Below are 22,533 nucleotides of genomic sequence, written 5' to 3' on the forward strand. Positions count from 1 at the left end.
TAAAGCTACTCATTTTTTTTTCATTAATGTTGACATGGTATATATTTCTCCATCCTTTTACTTTTAATCTATATTTCTCTTTGTATTTAAAGTGGTTTTCTTGTAGACAAGACCTATTTATATCTTATTTTTATACACTCTGACAATCTCTGTCTTTTATTTGGTTTTTAATTGTTGATGTTTTAAATTATTACTGATACAATATTGGATTGTATCTATGTTTGTTACTATTTTCTGTTTATTGCCCTTGATCTTTGTTCCTAGTTTAGTCTTCCACTCTTTTTACCTTTTGTGATTTTAATTGAGCATGGTTTTTGTTTTGTTTTGTTTTGGTTTTGGTACCAGGGATTAAACTTGGGACCTTGTACTTGCGAGGCAGGCAGCAGAACCACTAAGCTAAATCCCCGGCCCAACTGAGCATGTTATGATTCTACTTTTTTCCCTTTTCTAGCATATCAATTATACTTTTTCATTTACCTCTTTCAGTAATTGCCCTAGAGTTTGCAATACACATTTATACATAATCCAAATCCATTCCAAATAACAACATATTGTTTCATGGATGGTGTATCATAAAATAATAAAACATTCCTAAATCTTCCTTTCTTTTCCACATACATATACATATATATTATATATATGCTATTATTATTTTAGATAATAAAATTTTATTAGATGAATTATGAATAAGAAAAATCATAGTTTGGGGCCAGGGATTTAGCTCAGTGGTGCCACTGCCTGCCTCGAAAGTGCAAGGTCCTGAGTTCAATCCTTGGTACTGAAAAAAAAAGAAAGAAAAATCATAGTTTAAATTTTACCTTCACTTATTAATTCTCTGATGTTCTTTTCTTTATGTAGATCTGAGTTCCTGACCTATATCATTTTCTTTCTCTCTGAAGAACTTTTACCATTTCTTACAAGGCAATCCTACTGGCAATAAATTCCCTCAATCTTCAGTTTGTCTAAGAAAATCATCATTTTCTCCTTCATTTTTGAAGAAAAATTTCATAGGTTACAGAATTTTAGGTGGGTGGGAATTTTTTTCTTTTAACATTTCAAATATTTCACTCCACTCTCTTCTTGCTTTCAAGGTTTCTGAGAAGTCAGACACAATTCTTAACTTTGTGCCTATATAGGTATATCTGACTTCTTTCAAGACTTTTACTTTATCTGAAAATCTATGATACAGATTAGCTCCTTATGACTTATCCTTTGAGATCCCAGGTTAAAGTGAACAGAAAAGAATATTCACCACAGTCCCCACTTCTGTTAGACTCTGATCCTTAAATTTTTCCCAAAGGCTACCAAAAGCAGCTGTTTTTTCTGGATTATTAAATGCTCTTGGGTAAAGTGAATCTTTGAGTATTGGACTTACTTCTCTGGGTTTTCATTTTTTACTAGACTTTAGTCAGCCAGTTCAATCTTTTATCCATTCTTTGAGGCTCTTAACATGTTTACATCTTGTAGAGATTTTTCCATTGTCCTTGGAATTGGATGGCTTGGTCCTAGTCAGCTGTCCCCCTGTTTAGTGTCTCATGCAAGCTTCACAGTCGTTCTACTGAGCATACAGGATTGCTTACATTTTGTTGATGTAGAATTTGAGGCTCAAAGTGGAGAAGTGACTTGCCCTAGATCACACAGACGATGTGGTAGGGCATGGATTGGTTGTCAAGAAGCCAAAGCTTCTTTGTACTGTCTCCTTCGTGTAATAGGAGCCAACAATATCTATAAAAGAGGTGTAGACAGCCCAGGGATTTAGCTCAGTGGTGCCTCGCAAGCGCAAGGTCCTGAGTTCTATTCCCGGTACTATCCCCCCAAAAAGGAGGTATAGGTAAGAAGAGGGTTAAGAGTTAAACATACAGACTGTCTCCAAGAAGTGTCCCTCTAAGATAGTCTGTTGGAGCCTCCTCAGTGCTACTCCTTACAACTAGGGCGGATAGAAGCCTTATTAAAACTGTGCCAAGAACTTTATCTCATTCACTACATGCTACATTATTCCTCTCAACCTAAAGGTCTGCTAAGTTCTTTCTGGAAGGAAACTTCTACTCTATAACTGACTACATCACCCAGTGTCATTTTTATCTAATTTTCAGAATAGGAATTTATAATAATTAAGGAATATTTTTAATACCACAACTACTGTAGATCATTTGATATTTATGAGCGGTATATATAGTCCCCTGGTTTTGAGCCAAATCTACAAAGTAATGATCCCAGCTCAGAATTTCAGCCCTATGCCACTTTCCTGGGCAGTAGAACTTAGATTCAAACCTTTTGTTCCACATTTTCTTGCTTTACTGTTCCCCTGCCTTCTGTTGGTAAGGACAATTTTAATACCAGCAACACATGTTTTTATTTCTTCTCCTGGAGTAGGAGATAATATATTCCCTATTATATCCCCAAGGTGAACAAGTTGAGTGTTTTTTAATTAATCTGTTTCTCTTAACCTATACACAGCACTGTAGTTCTGATCCTAAATTTCTGACTTTGTTTAAAGGTCTTCTCTAATGAGCTATGGGAATTTGGCTCCTTGCTCTCCTTTTTTTTTTTTTTTTTTGCAACAGTGGTGTTTCGGGTGATAATTTTGCTACAATACCTAGGTTCCTACTTCTGGGTTTTGTTGGGTTTTCAGAAAATTGTCTTTCTTTATGGTTTGCTATTGGCTTGATAGCAAATTAAGAATTTTTTTTAAAGCAACAGAAGAATTCAACTGCAGCTTGTGACCTTCTTTTTTTTTTTTAACCTTGTCCCTGAAAACTGAGAAATCACTTTTAACTGTTGTATGTGTGTGAGTCCAAAAGAAAGCAAGGACTATTTCTGGATTGTCAATGAGGATGCTTAATCTTAAAAAATAAAAATAATTTCAAAAATTCAAAAATAGAGATGCAGTCCACTTCTGCATCACTTATCCAGGTGAAGCAACTGAGATTACAGTTATGACAGTGTTGCTACTGTGGAAAATTCTCTCCACACTACAGAGATGAGTGCAATAAAATATTACTCACTGGTAGCAATGGCTTTTCATAGGAATGGCTTCAAGACTCCCTGGGAGCAGCATCTTTGGTTCTAGGTGCTGAAATTGGATTTGAATCACCTTCTCATTCATTGTGTTCCCTTCTTTAGCATTTAATTAGCATCTACTTTAGGAAGGCCTGTGCTCAGAGATTGCCTGTCTCATGGAGAGGAATGGGGCAAGAACTGTGTGATGTAATATGATCAGCCTGGAGGTGCCAGTAAAAATATTGGAATAACAATGATAATAAATTAAATAGCTCCTATTTTATTGGATAATTACCGTGTGCCATACACTGACTGCTCTGAGAATAATACACACACATGTGCCCTCATTTAAATTTGATCCTGAAAAGTAGTATAAGAAAATATACTGGTCATTTACCAGTGAGACATTGTGAGACATTGGGAAAGTGCTTTTACATCTTTGCACCATGAGACAGCCTGGCTCTCAGATAAAGACACTGAGGCTCAGAAAGGTGAATCCACATGCTCACCTTACACAGTTATTGAGTGCATTGCTAAACACCCAGTGTGTGCCAGCCACCCAGCTAGGGGCTGAAGCTGCAGCCGTGTTGGGAGCAGACTAATCCTTTCTTAGCCTGATCAACCTGGTATCCAACTCAAAAGGCACTGACTTTGACCTCCATGTGAGCAGCTCAGCATGGAGAGGTCACAGAAGGCTGCTTGGGAGAGTCTCTCCAGCTGATCTCCAAAGGGGAATTATTTCAGATGGAAAAGCTGAGCAGGGGTGTTTTATGCAGGGGTACAATATGTGCAGCAAAACACGGCATGGACATTTTTCTTGCTCATATGAAAAGGAACACATTCTTCACCTGCTTTTTCCACCAAGTGCTGAAGCAGCATCCTTGTTACTAGGAAGTAAGTCACATTTTCAGTCCCCCAAAGGAAACCACTGCCTCCATTGTGACAGGGTGTAAAACATCTGCCTCCACTGCCTCCTATGAGGTTCTGGATCCCTGGAGCCTGTTATTCTCAGAGCAGCTTTCTTCTTTCCACAACTAGGTAAGCCATGCAGGACAATTCATTAGCAGCCCTGAGCTGGCCCTGGTAGGGCTGGGGTAGGGACACCATAAGAGGAGTCTGAAGCTAGTGTGCCCTGCCTCCCCTCCAGCCCAGCTGATGCACACCACCTGGGATGTAGCTCTCCTGGGGAAAGAATGCTCAGGTAGGTAGTGCCTCATGCTGTACCTTGGCTGTCACCTACTCACAGGAGCTTTGGGGCCCTCATCTGGGGTCCTGCAGAGACTCTGGACATGTCTCCAGAGAACAGTAAACCTATGCCTGGGCATCAGGTCATACTCAGCACCTGTGGCTATGGGCTCTGTTTCCCTGTGCACCTGCATCCTGGAGCTGTCAAGGAAATCACTGGGCCAAGACAAGAGATGTGTGGCCAAATGCTAGATTCAAGATAAGGACACCAAGTTCTGTGAGGAAGCACATGAGACAGTGGAAGCAGTGTGAATTTGGAGCCAGGTTGGCACGGTGAGCAGAATGGTCTCAGAAGGGACTCAGAATCTTATTCTGTGTTGTCTGGGTGAAGAGCTATGTGGTAAGGAAGAGTTTACTCCCACAGCCAGTGACTCCCCTTCCAACACCATGGTAAGGGGCTACAGCCTCACTGGCCCCAGAGGTCAGCATCCCCAACAGACAACCTTAACTCCTCTCTGCCTGCATCTAAGCAGCCTGTGACTCTCCATCAGTGGAGGGAAGGAGACCTTTCAGAGGGAGACCTTCTGAGGTGTCCTTCCCACTCTTTTAAGGAAGGGGATATCGAGAAACCTGTGGCTCAGGCATCTTCTGACTGAACCACTTCCCACTCTTGGTCCCCAGAGCCTCAGCTGGCTGGCCCACTGGGAGATTTGCACTTCCCTTCTCTCTCTCTACCTGTGGTGGATAGGGAATGAAACCTGGGTATAGAAAATTCCAGCCAGGTGTGCAGGGACCTTTGCTCTAGAACAGCTAGGTTCTAATGAATAAGAACAGAACCCAAGGAGCTATCACATTAGACCTAAGAGAGGCAGACAGATGCAGCATTGCTCAGAGTACAATTTATTGGGGAACTTACAAAAGATAGTCCTGGAAGGAGGGCCTACTCGTGGGTTGGAACAAAAGTGACTTCATCCTGGTTGGAATGCAGGTTTATCTTACAACGTTGAGGCCAGGCTTGGTGGCACTCATGTGTAATCCCAGCACTTTGCAAGGCTAAGACGGGAGAATTACAAGTTCAAGCCCAACCTGGATGATTTGACAAATTAACAAGACCATTTCTCAAATAAAAAACAGAAAAAAGGGCTGGGAATGTAGCTCAGTGTGAAGGCCCTAGGTCCAGTCCTCAGTAAAGAGGAAAAGAGAGGTGAGGAGGGAAGGGCAAGGGAGGTGGGGAGGGAAGAGGAGGGGAGAAGAGGGTAGAGGCTGAAGAGTCAGGCATGGTTTGCTAGGAAACTACACAGGAACGCCTGCTAAGGTTACCTGGGGAACTCATGGTTGTTATGACTCCAGATGGCTACAGTCATGTCCAGTTGAATTCATACAAGCTTCCATGTATCAGTTTGCCAAAGTTCTCTCTTGTATAAGTTTCCTAGGGCTGTCATAACAAATTACCACAAACTCAGTGGCTTAAAACCACAAAAATTTATTCTCTCACAGTTCTGGAGCTAAAAGTCCACTTTTGTGCTTGGAGCCAGGCTCCCTCGGGGGCTCTGATCATAACTCATTCCATGCCTCTCCCAACTTCTGGGGGCTGTCAGAAATCCTTTGAATTTCTCAACTTGTAGTCACGTCACTCTGATCTCCACCTCCATCTTTCCCATCACTGTCTCCTCTATGCGTGTGTGTTCTCCTCTGTGTGTATCTTGACATTGGATTTAGGGTTCACCTTGACAATCCAGGATGATCTTATGTCAAGATCCTTAATTTAGTTACGTCCGCAAAGTTGATTTTTCCAAAGAAGATTATATTTACAGGTTCCAGGAATCAGGCACAGACCACCATTCAACCTACTGCAATCTCTTTCCAATTTCTCCAGCAAATGGAATGGGTCTTGTTATTTCACCAACTAGAGAGAAGGCAATTCTGCATTTATTATCTCAATTCCTCTTCCAGATGAGGAACTAGAGGATCAGAAATGTTAAGTAACTGGGCCGGGGGTTTAGCTCAGTGGTTTCACCGCCTGCTGTGCAAGCGCAAGGACCCGAGTTCAATCTCTGGTACCAAAAAAAAAAGAAAGAAATGTTAAGTAACTTGTCCAAGGCCACCCAGCTAGGAAGTACCACTAGGACATTAGATCCCAGGTCTATTTGTGTCATCAAAATGGGTCTCTCCTGGATCTGCCTCATCATGCAAAAGTGCTTGGGACAAATTCTACCATATCACAGGGTTAAGGAAGATGCTTTATTGCATGAAGGGCACACACATGGGTTAATGGCCCATGAAAAGTGAGAGGTCAGGGAGACTCCAAAGCTTGCATGGCCCCTAGAGAGGAGTGCCAGGTCAGAGTTCTGGAGTAAAAGAGCTCAGGGAGAGTCAGACCAAGACCGCACAACTGAGGGCCTGGAGCTGCATTTTCCCTGAGAGTAATAAAAAGCCAATTCAGGGCTAGGAGTTGGGGAGTGAGAGCCTCTTTACCCTTTAAAAGCTTGCTGTGGGGTTGGGGTATGGCTCAGTGGTATTTACCTAGCATGTGCAAGGCCCTGGGTTCCATCCATGGCACCACAAAAATGAGGAAGATAGTGAAAAAAATAATGGGATCATATATCTCAGAAATCTCAAGGTCATGACAGATGAAGACAGACCAAGGAATTGTCCCACGGTAAAGGAGAGTAACAGGATGTGACCACAAAATGCAATGCGTGATCCAGACTTTTCTTTTGGGACAATAGACAGAATGTACATAAGATTAATAGATTATCTAATAGTTCTGCATCAATCTTGTTTTGGGCCATGATACACTGGCCACGTGAGAGAGCATTCTGTTTATAGGAAAGTCCCACTGGAGCATTTGGGAGTAAAGGGACATTGTGTTTGCAATTACTGTAATGTTTTAGAAAAAATAAGTATACAGTTGCCTCTCCATTGCCATGAGAGATGGGTTCCAGTACTCCCCATGGATAGCAAAATCTGAGGATACTTAAGTCTCTTACGTAAAATGGCGTAGTATCTGTGTATAATCTACATCCACCTTCCCACATACTTTAAATCATCTCTTATAGTACCTAACACAATATAACACTATGTAAATATCTGGTAAACTATGATGTACTGTTTAGGGAATGATTACCAGAAAAATTTTGTACATATTCAATACAGACACAATGTTTTTTCTATTTCCGGTCTGCAGCTGGTTGAATTCATGAATGTGGAACCTACAAGTACAAAAGATGAGTATATACACAGAGAGACAAAGAAGGACAAGGTAAAGGGGAGGAACTGAGTTGTGGGTACATGGAAAGCCCTTGTGCTGTTCTTGCAATTTTTCTGTAGGTTTAAAATCTATGTTAAAATAAAAAAGGCAAGACTGCAGTGTGGAGAGCTGGACGAGGATGGGTGGTGGGAGCATGGGGAGGACATATTAGCAGGGTCGGAGGGGGAAGGGGTGACAGGGATGCAGTGATGACAGTGGCAGTGGAGGTAAGGAGGAGAGGAAATGAGATAGAGTCGCTTCCTATATCCACCAGCTCTGTGTCCACGGATTCAACCAACAGCAGACAAGAAAAATAACAACGCAAAAATAAAAAAATCATTAAAAAACAATACAGCGTAAGAGCAATTATATCTAACATGTACATTGTATTAGGTATTATGAATCATCTAGAGATGATTTAAAGTCTATGGAGGATGTGGGCTACTTATATGAAAGCACGACACCTATTTACATGAGGGGCTTGAGCGTGCATGGGTTTGGGGACCCACGAGAGAGCTCCTGGATCCATCCCCGTGGACACTGAAGGATGACTGCATATTCTGAAAGTAGAGCCATCAGGACCTCCTTGGGGGCTGGGGGACAGACACCCTTTCCCAGAATGGGAGAGACTAGGGGAGGGAAAACTGTAGCTTAAAGGGAAGAGCCAAGGACATGGACATGATGGCTGAGGCTGTGGAAGTCAATGGCCCATCCAGGGGCTCATGTGGGGAAGAGATGGCAGGGAATACTTAGAAGTTCTCTCTCTCTCTCTCTCTCTCTCTCTCTCTCTCTCTCTCTCAATGGTACTGGGCATTGAACCCAGGGCCTTTGCACTGACATCTCCAGCCACTCCTCTTTCCTTGAGACAGGGTCTCACTAAGCTGCTAAGTTGCCCAGGCTGAGCTCAAATTTGCAATCCTCTTGCCTCAGCCTCCAGAGTATAGATGTTTCTTGAGAGAAGAAAGCAGTTTCATTTTAAGCCCTAGGGTGAGTGATGTACAATGACCTTAATTAAGTACTTCTGGGGTACCAGGCATTATGCAAGGCACTTTACACACTATCTTTTCTTCGCACAAAAGCCCTGTGAGATGCACATCATTATCCCCATTTAAAGCGTGCTGAAACTAAGGCTCAGAGAGGTGAGGCAAGCTAGCTTTTGAGCCCAGTCTTTCCGGGCTAGAGAACCTGCCTGGAAGTTCCTGTGTTCTTTCACGTTTTGTCCTACTTTCTACAGAACTGAGGCCTCAATTTGAAGGGAAACCATCCAGCTGTTTTTTCCTGACAGCTGTGAGGCGACTCTCCAAGGGAGGGAGTATTTTGTTGCCAATTCAGCCCCTTCCAGGAAAGAGCCCCTGAATTACAGGATTCCACTCACTCCTACTCCTCTGACACAAAAAAATCAGACCTGGCGGCTCCCTTCATTCCCCTTTTTTCCTTCTCTGAAAACAGCTCCCAAGAGGGTGGGGCTCCACATCCTGAGGCCTTATCTGCTCCCTTCATGGGGCCCCACTTGGGCTGGCCCCACTAACCATTGTTGTCAGCAGAGGTTGGTAAGTAGCAATGGCTATGAGTCATCAAGAGTCCACTGGGAGCCAGGTTTTCTCCATACATTGAGTTTGGTTTCCATAGGACCCAATAAAGTTCACACTCCCTCTTTGTTTCCATCTAGGGACCTTATGACACAGAGGGCTAAGGGAACAAGTCTGGAGGTCAAGAAACTGGGACGTTGCTAAGCCAGGATTCAGCTCAGCACCAGGTATGGAGCTGACACAGCAGTGCACAAAAACATTTTGTTTTTGTTGTTGTTTGCAGTGCTAGGGATGGAGCCCAGGGCCTCATGTGTACACGTGTGCGTGCGCGCACACACACACACACACACACACACACTACCACTGAGCTACACCCCCAACCACAGGACTGTTTGAATGAACTCAAAGCCATTGGAAATCCTAACCACTGAGCTTCATCCTGCCTCTGAGCTTCAGGGTCGTGAGCACAGGCCCAGCTGAAAAGCACAGAAGGTTTGATTCCCTGGCTCCCACTCTTGCCTTTAGCTCTGACTCTTCCAGCACAGCCTCACCCTGCCTCACTCAGGCCAGCCCAGGCCAGGCCAAGAGCACAGCCTGCAAAATCCCCTGCTCTGCATCCCGCCTTCAGTCTGCTTCTCCTCTGGGCAGCCTTGGACTGGGAGGAGGAAGAAGTGGGAGGCAGGGGCCAGGAGGGTGGATGGGGAGGTGTGACTGCATGCAGCTGGGCCAGAACAAAGAGAACAGCTTCTCAGAGGGCTGGAAAGCTTGGCATGCTGGTTGCTTCGAGCCCAAACACATTCATGTGCACACTGTTCAGCCTAGGAAAACAAGCTACTTGCTTATGCTCTGTTCCATGATGAGATACCAGGGCCCGTGGCTCAGCCAGCACTGGCTAACTGCTGTGACAAACAGCCCTCATCTTGTTGCCTTAACACAATAAAGGTTGCTTAGACTCTTGTCTTGTTTGTGTTGCAGGATGTCTAGGAATTACTTTAAAAATCTTCAGCAAACAATTTTAAAAGTGGGGTAAGAGTGGACAATAAAAAGACTAGGAAAAGTTGATAATTTTTTGATATTGAATGATGGATGGCTAAGTTGAGTTACACTATGCTCTCTACTTCTTTTGTGTATTTGAAATGTTGATGTATGTTTATTTCTGCCTCATACATAGTTTAAGGCTCATGTTCCTGGCCAATGGCTCTCCTGGGTAGCTTTCCTCCAGTGGTTGCTCTTCTGGGTTCCTCCACCATCTTGTGACCTGAAGGTCATCATGGTGTCATCCAAAGCACAGACTGGGAGAAATAAAAGATATCTTGCCTGCTACTTAACATACCACCCTGACAGGGCTTTGCAACCCTTCTGCTCACATTGCATTGGTGAGAACTGGTCACGTGATTAGAAAGGGATGCCAGGAAATGTAGTTCCTTGCCAGGAAGGTACTTCCCAACACCACCACAAATTCATGTAAGGAAAACTTGAGGTTTTGTTAGTCAGCTGATCACATGGCCTCTACCCACTGTGTGTTGGAATTGGCCATGTCAAGCATGATGCCCAAAGGATAACCTGGTCTGCTATAAGAAGATAAGAAAAGGGTTGATAAGGGTGAACTTGGGAGTTGTTATAAGACTTCCAAATTTGTTTCACCTATGAAACATTCCTGGTTCATACAGAAAGGGAAGGTGATGGAGAGGAGAAACACTGTCACCAGAGATCCCTGGGCATCTGTCTTTCAGCACATTGGTGCTTCTTATCAAAAGTAGCAAAGGAATCACTTTGCAAAATCTTACCACTGGGGAGAATGGACACAATGCACAGGGATCTCTCTCCATTCTTTCCTATAACAGTGTATGAATCAACAATTAGCTCAACAGAAATCTTAATAAAAAAGGGTGAGTGGTAAAGAAAAGACCCTAGGACCTGAAGGATTCCCCTAGATGAAACCAAGGCCTCTGTTTCCAGACCTAAAGTCCTAATCAGCCTGGCACCTGCCTCCCTGCCTGTGTCCTACAAGATGGTGTCCAGTCTCTATCGCAATGTATCATTGTCAGACGCCATCTCTCTACCCTCCCTGCCTGCCTCCCACACATACCTCAGTCACTCAGAGCCCTTCACACGGTTTTCTTCATGCTGCCCCTTTGAACCCCATGGATACAAGGAACATTCCTATCAGTGTCTGAGAATCCCCTGCCTGCAGTGTTTCCACAAAACTGTGCTTTACTAATCTACTAGGTGTTTCTTAATCTGTTCATGTTGACATATCATGATTAATGGTCAGAGGCTCGATGGAGAAATAAATGAATGAGAGAGTAAGGGGATGGGAAAAATAATTCTACCTTCTATTTGACTAGTAGAGCTATTGGCAAGTCTAAATGATCTTTGAAAGGGGGTTGGGGTCACTCCCATGCCAGTAGTATGACCCACCTTCAAATCACAACTTGACACTACCTTCACCTAAACCTCAAATCATTCCAGGGCCTGGACAGACATTGTAGTGAAGGGGGAAGGCAAGGAGCTTTGTAATTGGAGAGACATTGGGTCACAGCAACCCTTCTTTCCCTGTGAATCTTTTGTGAATGCACCATGGGAACTATGCTGCTGGTGATTGTCAATTGAGGCTCCTCCGATGAATTATTAGGACCTCGAAAGCAAGGAGCTGCAGGGATTTGTTATGGTTTAGATCTAAAGTGGTCACCAGAGCCTCATGTGTTTGGCAGGTGACTGGATTATGAGACATTATAGCTGACTTGCTAGTAAGGCCTGGTCAAAAGCGCTGGGTCACTGGGTCACTGTGGGTGTGACCTAGAAGAGTTTATCTCCCTTCCTAGCTCCTTCCTGGACTCTCTGCTTCCTGACCACCACGAGGTAAGCAGCATTCCTCCACCAGGCCCTTCAACCATGCCACTGACCATGAAGGCCTAAAACTTCTAAAATGTGAGCCAAATACACCTCTCCTCCTTTAACTTGCAGGTGTCAGGAATTTTGTCCCAATGATGAGGAAAGGACTAAGACAGGAATATTTCCTCTGTCACCACAGGATGCAGAGCAGCAGGAAGCTCATACTGGGTGCTTATATGTACAGGTGGAGGGGCCAGGGTTGCCTCTCCCTCTGCTGGGCAGCACCTTAGAGGTTCACAGTGTTGAACAACCAGTGCCATTCTTGCACATCCTCTGTGTGCTTGGCATTTCACATCCATTTTCTAATTTAATCCTGACACACCTTTTCAAAGGGGAGACTCTCGTTATTTCGATTTTAAAATTATTAGTATTTATTCTTTACATTTATGCACGTGTCAAAAATGAAAGATTTGGACCCTGAGGATGTGGCTCAGTGATAGACCACTTGCCTAGCATGCACAAGGCCCTGGATTCCATCCCCAGCACCACAAAAATAAAAATGAAAGCTATATAGTGGGAAGTCTCATCTCATCCCAATTCCTATTGCTTCCCCTAAAGAAATCATCTTTATTAGTATCTGGTGTGTCCCTCCAGAGTTTATGTATTCTTCAATCTTCCTTTTCTTATACAAAAGTGACATATGTCACACTGTCCTACCATTTACTCTTTTCACCCAACATTTTATTTTGAAGCCTTTTCTGTACCAATCCACAGAGAATCTCCTAATTTTTCCCACTGTCTTGATATATCATAGTGTATCTAATAGTGTCTACAATTGTTGAAATATGAGGTTATAGAATCCAAAGCCCAGACAGGGGAAGGTACTGGCTCAAGTCACACAGCAGGAGGAAGAGCTTGTCCTCTCCTCATTCCTTTTTATGCCTAGAGAACTTTCCCTGGGTCTCTTTGAAAGACATAGTATAGAGAAGAGAGGTAAATTGTCCTGATTTTTTGCAAAGGGGCTCCTTTGGCTAAGGAAGCTGGTTCCAGGCTCCCAGAAATAATGGAAGGAGAAGTTAAGCCCTGGACCCAGCATCCACTGAAGGGAAGAATACTGGTCCTGCAGAGGTTGCCTGTGTTCCAGACTTGACCTTATTCCTCACTTAACCTCTCAGACTCTCAGCTTCCCTACTTATAAAAGGGGGCACCGTGGTATTACTCTGGCTTCTTCAGAGTAAGAGAACCAATAGAGAGGACACACAGAGAAGCTATATTTAAGGAACCAGCTCCTGTGATGAGGGGCTGAATGTCTGGAATCTGTGGGGTGCATCGGCAGGCTGGAGACCCAGGCAGGATCTTATTCCTACAGTGGAGGCAGAATCCCTACTTCTTAGGGAAACCTTGGACATTGCTCTTAAGGCCTCAGCTGACTGGATGGGACCACCTCTGCTTAATATGCACTGAATACTGATGTTAACCAGCTCCATAAACGTCTTCTAGCACCATCTAGGTTAGTGCAGAACTGTGCAGCTGCCCCTGCACAAGGTCCTGGGTCCTGGGCTGCACAGTAGCCCAACTAAGGTGGCACATGAAATTAACCCTCCCAGCACTCACAGCCCATTTTTGAGACAGTTGTGAGAATAGACCAGGCACCTCGTGAACACAGGGCAGTGAGTGCTAAGCCGAGTGGTGTCAGCCACAGGCCCTTGGACACCATGGACATCTTGGTCTTGGAAGGTTCATGAGGGCAGTGACTGCGGGGCCACCTGAAGCAGCCCTAGGGGAGAGGTGATAAGGGTACTGTGTGGGCCCTGGAGGGGTCGGCCCAGGGACTGTGAGAGACAGAAAGGCAGAGAACATGGCATTAATGCCTCCGTGGGACAGGCCCACACAGCAGAGGAAGCCCAGGGGGTGAGGGGTGAGTGAGGGGTGAGTGAGCTTCTTGGAGGTGACAAAATAATTTGTTTCCAACGTTAAAGTGGAATTAGCCACTTTAAAGAAATAAGAACACTAGAGCAGAACACTTCAGGCAGAGGACCAACACACATAAAGCCACAGAGGCGGGAGAAAGGCAGGGAACCAAAGCCACCAAGGGCTGGGGCCAGATCGGGAGGCAGCTCCAGTCACAGGGGGCATGGAGGACCATCCTGAGGAGCTGGTCTTCCCCTCCAGGAGTGCTCGATGGGAGCCATGCACCATGCCAAGGGTGCTGCAAGAATTCCTGGTTTTCCCCTTGTATCACAGGATTTAGGTAGTGTCACCATCCTGCTTAAGTAAGTCAGTCCTCCATGTTCAAAAGCTCCACAGCTGCAGATTTAATCAACTACAGGTCAAAATATTATTTAAAAACTTGCATCTACCTTGAACATATACAGACGTTTGTAAATTGTCATTATCCCCTAAGCAATACCATATAGCAGCTATTTAATTGCATGAGGTATTATAAGTCATCTAGAGATGATGTAAAGTATATGGGAGGATGTGTGTAGGTTATATGCAAATAGTACAGAATTTTATATAAAGCACTTGAGCATCCATGGGTTTTAACATTCACAGGGAGTTCTGGAACCAGTCCCCTGCAGATACACAGGGACGACAGCAATTGCAAAGTCACATGAAGCTGGAAGTGGTGGGCTGAGATCTGGAACCAAACAGTTGGCTCCAGAGCCAGGAGGGTGGCAGGGAGCCATGAATAACTGCAGAGAGGCTGAGAAGTGTTCTTGGGACGCGGGGGCCGGGGGTGGGTAGAGCTTTGTGAGATTGGAGGCAACAGGAACCACCAAGTGAGGGTCCGAGCAATCGCAGCTGGGAACACTAGAGACGAAAAGTTAGAACCACCATTACCATCACGGGCAGAAGTCTACAGAATTCTCACCAGGCTTCCCGAGCATATGCCAGGCTGTACCCTTCCCGGTCCCTACACAGAGGCGATGACCATTCTCATTTGGAGAAAATGAGGACGCTAAGGCTTTCGGTCAGGCCACCCCTCACTCTGAAGGAGGCTGGGGATGCAGAGGCACCAGAATGACTGCACTGTCGTTCTGAGAAGAATCTGGGGTTCCATAGCCAAAGTGACTTGGGAAATGGATATGGGGTTGGAAAATGACATTGCTGAACAGCAACTCAGAGAGGTCAAGATAGTAGTGCAGAGTGACACAGCTGGTAAGTGACAGCTGGGAGTTGAGCTCCATCCAATGTCATAGTTCACACCCCTCCCCCAGACTCAGCTGCCTTCTAGGAATCCATCTCCACGGCTTGGCACGGCACTAAAACCCCCATCCACTCACACGTCCCTTGCTTGCTCATTCCTTCACTACCCAGCATCAGCCTCCCACACTTGGTTCCAGCCACGCTGCGTGGAGTAGGATGTGCATTTCCTGCCGTGGGCTGTCCTGCCTCAGCGCCTCAGTCCTTGGCCATAGTCCACACCCACCCAAACTCATCTGTCATTCTTTCCAGATTCTGGCCCCTGGCCCTTCCTCCTCCACGGCTCTTTCCCCAGAGGCTCCCTAAGCCCCCAAGGCCACAGAGACAGGATGACATCATCTGAGCTCTGGACCTCGCTGGGCCCAATTACCAGGCTATAAGTGGAAACGCCCTACATTTTCCCACAGGAAAGTGCCCTCCCTCCTATCCGACCCTGCTGCTTCTGGGGATCTTGGCAGAGTCCCCAGGCTCCTGCCTAAAGAAAACCGAGCTCCCTCCCCATGAACACACCATGCCACTCAGTAGCTTTCCAGGCCGTCTCTGCTTCTTCCCACCCGGGCCCAAAGCTGTGCTCCAGGAAGGGAGGCAGCACCGTGGGATCATTACAAACAGCACTTGGGGCACCGATCCACCTACCTACCTTGTGTCTAGCTCCTCCTCTTCCCATCTGCGCAACCGTGGGCAAGTGGCTTTGTGGCTCTGAGATTCCATCATCTCACTTTTACATTGGAACTAGTAACAGAAACCATCTCATTAAATCCTTTGAACACTCCTCTGAGGTTCAAGTATTGTTCCCATCTGAAGATGAGCAGCAGGGCACAGAGAAAGTTAGACATTTATCCAAGGCCACGGGTCACAAGGGGTAGTGCTGGTGCCTGGATTAGGATCCCTGACACCCAGAGAGCACTGAACTGCCAAGCACTGTCTAGAGGTCCAGACACTCTTTAACCTAGAGGTGGGGTGGGAGGACAGGACAGGGGGCTGTTAGAGGGCATTCTGATTCCAGGCAGAGCTGGCTGAGGACCAAAGCTAAGTTAATTTATTGAGGACTCAGCTTTTCCAGCTGTACAGTGGGAATGAGAGTCCCTAGCCTGGAGCTGTCCTGAAATCCTTACCCTAGAGCCACCCTGAAGGGGAATAACCCTCCCTGACCTGTGACTACCTGTGTACCAGCATTTTTAGCACCCACACATCTCACTTACACTGTTGACTAATGATTTCTCTTTTTTAAATAGACTGTGTTTTATTATTCAACTATATTTATTGAAAACTGATTGCAGTGAATTTCCTACCGCTACCATAAAAAGCAAACTGGGCACATTAGTCATAAACAGAAGGTAATTGCGAAAATAAATGTCACGAGGTTAGCACTGGGGCTGCGCAGCTCCCGTGAGGGCCCTGGAGGTGAGAAAGGCCTGCGTTCACCCATCTGCCACCGCAAGTGCGCCTGCCACCCTTGCCACTGCCTGGCTGGTGGTGGGTGTGGAACTGCCAGCTTGTATCTCACACCCTGCCCCCCAGGAACAGATCTCTCATGGAAGAGATCGCCCTTCCTCCTCTAAAGGGCAAAGCAGCCACAGCAGCAACTTCCAATTAAATCCAGATGCCATCCCCACTATCCATGCAGCCTTGAAAGAGGCCTGAGGTTTACTGTTTACCAAAACTAACTGTGGCATGTGGCATGGCAGGCCATGGCCTATTGTCCCTGGCAACCATCCTGAGCCCTCTGACACTGGGGCTAAATCGCTGCTGGGTACCAGAAACTTACTGTGCTCCAAGGCCTCTATGTCTCCCTATTGCCTGGAGATACATCCACCTCAGCTCTCCAACCATATTCTCAGTTCTCAAGGTATATTCTAGGCCACCTTGCCCTAAATGTAACCCTCCTTTGACTATTCTACAGGCTAAATGTCCTTAGGCAAATACTCAACCTCTCTGAGTCCCAGAGCCTAGGAGGGCAAGAACCTGTTTCTTTGGCTTGACCTGCAGCCTGGTCCCTACCTCTGTGGACTCCTCGGGGGGCTGTACTTCCCCTGGCAATCTTAGCATGTACTTTTCCAGGTGGTCCGAGTTTCCCCCGCTCATTTCTCTCTTTGCAGCCAAAGAGCTTTTGCGGCACTGTCCAGCTGCTCTGAGTGCTCCTTCTCTACGCACTGCCTGTGACTTCCCTCAGGCTCAGCCCTCAGCTCAGTGTCCCCTCCTCCAGGACACCTCCTCATTTCAGAAGGGCTCAGTTCCCAGTTTCCCTCCAAAGCACCTGTGCCCTGACTCCATGTCCCCTGGACCTACATCCCTCTGCTGCCTCGGTGGCCGAGGCTCCTCCTCCACAGCCCATCCGGGCTCAGCACACAGAGGATGACCCTATTATTAGCACTGAGCACCCGCCCGCCTGGGGGAGGCGCTGGAGTCCTCTACCCACCCTTAGTGCCTGCTGGCGCCCTACAGGGCCAGCCTTTCTCAGTTTTCCTCCCTAACGTGTCCGTCCAACTCTCTCTGGGTACTCTCAGCCACATGGGAAGCAGGCAAGGCAGACTTTCTTCACACTGCCAACACGGAAACTAAGGCTCAAGGAAGGAGCAGAAGTTACCCCAGCCCCAGAAGCCGAGGAGTGGCTGGGCCATGAGGACCTGTGGTCCTAGCACCCCAGGCTGAAACTCAGCACTGGTTTAGGGTGCTTCTGTGATCTTCTTCTCTGTGAGCCCCGCGCCCCCAAAGCATAATCGCCCTTCCTGATCAAGTCATCACCCAGACGGCTTAAATGCATTCCCTTTAATCCTTGTCTCCACCCACCCTAAAACTGTTGTCATCATTCTCATTTTAGAGGAAAGAAAATGGAGGATCCACAGCCTAAGCAAAACACACACACACACACACACACACACGCACGCAAGCACACACACACACACACACACACACACGCGGCTCCTGAGAGTCAGAGACTGGATTCTCACGTAGGCCAGGAGCCATGGGTCTGCCAGGCCCACCTCGGGAGGACTGCCCAGGGTCAGCTGGGCTGCTCTTCTGGGTACTCTACCCCTCCTGACCCAGAGGGCCACTCACCCAGGCTCCAGCTGAGGCTCACACTGTTAACAGTTGTTTCGGATTTGAGAGTGCCCTCCACTCCTGCTGCCCACATCTCCAGAGCCCCCGCCCCCTGGGAGGCCTGCAGCTTCTCTGTGGAGTCTGGGCCTCCCTGCATAATCTTCCAGCACATTCCTTCATGCTGCAGGTAGGCAGGCTGTTTCTGTTGGTTACAACTGGAACTGACCGCCCACACCCTGCTTCTCCCAAGCTGATGGTAAGGTCTTGGAGGCTCAGGCTTTGTGTCACACTCCTTTCAAACTCTCCTCATCCAAAGCACCCTGTTTGGAAACGGAGCAACACTGGAGGCTCTGGATGGAGCAAACCCCAGCTGTTCTTTTTTTTTTTTTGGTACCAGGGATCAAACTCAGGGCCTTGCGCTTTCGAGGCCACTCAGCTAAATCCCCCACCCTACCCCAGCTATTTTTAGTGGCTTTACAATTTTTACTACTTTTTTCTACAATAATTGAACTGCTTGATTCTTTTCTAAATAAGCTAAGATGTTCTCAAAATGTATTGTGAAGTGGCCATTGTTTTCTAAATCCCCTGGATTAGTTTGTCTCTTTGTTGTTGTTGTTTGGTGTTTGTTTTTCAGTATTGAAGACTGAACCCAGGACCTTCACAGCTTTTTTTTCATTTTGTAATCTTGAGACAGGGCCTCACTAAGCTGCTAAATTGTCCAGGCTGAGATCAAATTTGAGATCCTCCTGCCTCAGCTTCCCAGAGTGCTATCCCAGAGAGCATGCCCCACCACATGCAGCTCCAAATCCTCTGTCTAGAGAGGAACATTTAGGAGGTGTGTGGTTTTATGGGCAGCTCTCCCATGTTGGGTCACTAACAGCCCCCCCTCCGGAGAGCCCTGACATTTCTCAGGCCCCTGCTAAGAAGCCAAGGTGAAGCCCCCTTTCTCCCCAACCCCAGTACGACATACCTACTGAAAATGGAAAGATGATTTTCAGCCTTGGATTTTAAAAAGATATTTTTAGGTACAAAAGTAATGCATTTTTTTACTTACGTATATCTGCATTCAGATTGAGAGATTGGTAGACGGAGAGAGCACTCATGGACAGATGAGTGGCAAAGGCTAAACAATGAGCTCCCACTGTGTGTACATTTATCTTTGCACACATCTTTTGACTTCCCCTGGAGAAATCCCAAGAGGGAGAATGGCTGTGTGACCTAAAAGATAAGGAAATATTTTAAGACTTTTGACACCTTCTTCTAAATGGCCTGATCTCCTTTTCCTTCTGAACAATCCCCATTTCCATTCTCACAGCTCTGGTTTAGTCTGGGTCAGGAAGGCCTGGAATGGAATTTCTCAGCAGAAAGCCCCTGGTCAGCAGGGCTTGGGCTTCTCACCAGACTGATAATGCTAATGGTTCCAGGAGGCCTAAGGTCCCTGGAAGGAGCCTGAGCTGGAGGTGGGGCTGGGGCTGGGGGTGAGCATTGGGCACCCTGCAGGCAGGGCTGTGATGCTGCCGAGCCCTGCAGCAGACCTGTCAGAGTCCCAGAAGCCCCATCCACCCACCCACCCACCCACCCACGGGTGAAGGGCACTCCCAGAGCTCAGGTAGCAGTGGGCTCCACTGTAAGCTGTGCACCCTCACTGGGCCTGGGATTTCTCCTGTGTGGTGCAGAGATGACAAAAGGCCACGCGGGAGTCGGGACCTTGTGCCCACTCCCCCTGCCTGGCTCGGGACATCTGTGCTGAAGAAAGGGTAGGGACCAAGGTAGCTCTCCGGATGTGTGAGCTCTTCACTCTTTCTTGCATGGATCAGGAGCTCCAGGTTCCTCCACTGGCTTTGGAGAGAGGAAAGAGGCCAGGAAATCTGGGCTGCCTGGGGCCAGCAGAGAAGAACCTGGTGAGCACAGTGCAAATCTATTCACCCAGGGGCCACAGCCACTCCTGCTCCTCCAGGAGGATCTTTCCTTGGTCTCCCATGTCACCCTCTTCTGATCCTTAACCACTTCCCCCCAGCCTCATCTCCTATCACTTACACCCTTGCACCATGCCAACCTTGAATTGCTTTGAACACACCAAGTACCCCCCAGCCTCAGGGCCTTTGCACTTGCTGCTGCTCCCTATTCCTAGCCCCTCTGGAATGCTCTCCTTGGATCTTTACAGGATTCAATCCCTCATTTCATTCAGACTCTAATATCACCTACTCAGAGAGGCCTTTGGGCCACCCTATTTAAAACAGCAGCTTATCCCTGCACACCATCTCCTCTCTCATTCTCTGCCCCCCCACCCATTTGTTTTTCTTCATAGTATTCATCCTTGATTAAAATCATTTAGCACACTATTTATTTACTTGTTTATTGTCTGTCACCTCATAAATAAAATATAAGCCCCAGAGGACAGAGTCTTGGCTTGTGCACTGCAAACAGCAGATGCTCAACAAACATCTGTTTGCTTCCAGATGTGTGTGAATTCCTTTTCATTCAGTCCACTTTGGGCACTTCATAGCTGTGTCGCCTGTGCCAAGCCACTTCTCTTCTCTGCCTCAGTTTTCTCATCCACACAATGGTGCTAACCATTCTTACACCCAGTACAGTGCCGCTGCCACTACACAACAGATGTGGAAAGGCCTGGTGACAAGCAGAACGGCCACCACTTACAGACCCTCTAGGACAGTGGATGTGTGTCACCACAGGTTTCACTCAGTCTCCTGAGGCTCAGGGAGGAAACCAGCCAAGGGGCTGCTGTGAGGTGTGTCAACTCTCTGCTTACCCATCACCCTGCCCCACAACCACCCAGGCCTCCTTCTCAGGCTCCTTTGGGCCTATGAATAATTGATGGTGCATAGGTCCTTTTCAGGGTGCCTCGTAATCCCTGGGGGGAAGGAGCTTTCTCTGCCTTGTTTTGATCCCCTGACTTGGCCTCCCTCTAGATGAGTCACTGGGCCTAATCCTGCAGCTGATCTCAGTGGGGGCCTGAGGCCCCCGTCGAAGCCCTTGAGGCCTGGCTGGGGTCCAAGCCTCCCATGGGTGTGGGCAGCCAGTGGGCAGACCAGGGGCCAGGAACAGCATGCCCAGGCTGGCTTAGATCATTCTAGAAGCAATTCAGCTCTCCTGCAGATGCCAGCAGCACTCTCCTTCCTCCCAGGAATCCTCAGGAGCAGACCTGAGACTGAGCCCGGGGCTACCTTGGGGACAGGCATATGCCCGGGGGTTGACCATCTGCATCCCACTGGGAGCCACGCACACTCACTGCACACTAACTGTGGACAGACACCACACAGGATACTTCACACATCTCATCTTGATCCTTCCTCACAGTCCCCTGAGCAGGCAGGTTGATCAACCTCATTCCACAGCTGAGGAGGAAGTAAACTGCCCAAGGCCACACAGCTGGCAAATGGCAGGTCTGTCTGGCTCTGTGTCAGCATTCTTCCTATGACACCAGAGCGACAACACCGAGAGGGATTCTGGGGTGGCCCACAAATCAGGCCAAGAGCCAGAACTACATCCAGACACGGAGGCCCCAGGACATCAAAGAGGCACTTCAGGAGTGGCCCTGCAACACGCACTCCACTTACCTTCACATAGGAGCCTCTGCTCACCACCCTGGCCCGTGATGTGACCTTGGGTGCCATCAGTCTTACATCTGACTGTCATCCCCAAGCCGGCCCTCCCAGGAGTCAGAATCCTGGCTTCGGCTGTCAGCTATGCAAAATGAGCCAGTCATGGACTTCCTGTTTCCTCCATCATGAAATGACAGAGTCTCTGCTGGGAAATCTGGGTTTCAGATCCCCACCGGGTGATTTTCAAAGCGCTACAGTCACTGCACACGTTCCTTCACCAGTACAGGCGGCCCGGCCTGATGTGTGCATGGACACTGGGGCCTCCATCTTCACCCACATTCTATGGAAACTCGTATCCTCTTCTGACCTTGGGGGCACAGGTGGAGATTCCTGGGGCCCAGAGAGCCCCGGGGTTGGGGTTCAGCTGCTTATCGTCCTCTGTGGCCCTTGGGGCACGTGACAGTCAGAGAAGTCAACTGACCCCATTCCAAGAATGATCTGGGACAGCCTGGCCACTGGAAGATGCCGTGGCCCAGCTGCCCTAACCTCTTCCATCTTGGCAGGACCTCTGCCCAAGATGACCAGTTGGGACAAGCTCAGAGTATTCTGGCAATGCTGAGAGCTGCCGGCACCCCAGCTCCACAGAAGTGAAGACAGATGTGCACTGCAGCTGCCTGGGGACCACAGAGGCATGGTCTGTCCAGTAAGAGGGGCCTCATGGAAAGAGCCAGCCTGAAAAATAGATGAGAGAAACCGAAGCCCTGGGTGGAGCTACCTCTGGGCTGCTCAGCTACTTAAGCTTTTCCTTCTGTCACTTGCCACCAGAGAATACTAAGGGTTGCTTTGCTCAGCATATAATCAGTAATCGTGGAGAAGTTTCATCCCAGAGCTGGGCAACCCCAGCTCACACGTAGCAGGCCCT

The 22,533-nt window shown here is 47.4% G+C and overlaps 1 long non-coding RNA gene across 1 annotated transcript; it reads right to left on the reverse strand.

Annotated features, from left to right (window-relative positions):
• Positions 1 to 714: 714 nt before the first annotated feature.
• LOC101698144 (uncharacterized) lies at positions 715 to 18,717 on the reverse strand. Its single transcript, XR_015444784.1, has 3 exons — positions 18,067 to 18,717; positions 15,647 to 15,738; positions 715 to 6,239 (listed from the first exon to the last, which is right to left on the reverse strand). It is a non-coding gene; the product is annotated as an uncharacterized LOC101698144 (long non-coding RNA).
• Positions 18,718 to 22,533: the final 3,816 nt, after the last annotated feature.

The sequence above is a fragment of the Heterocephalus glaber genome, unplaced genomic scaffold (genome assembly GCF_053883595.1).
Source record: "Heterocephalus glaber isolate CG9 unplaced genomic scaffold, H.glaber_assembly_v1.0 deba00001606, whole genome shotgun sequence".
Classification (NCBI taxonomy): Eukaryota; Metazoa; Chordata; class Mammalia; order Rodentia; family Bathyergidae; genus Heterocephalus; species Heterocephalus glaber.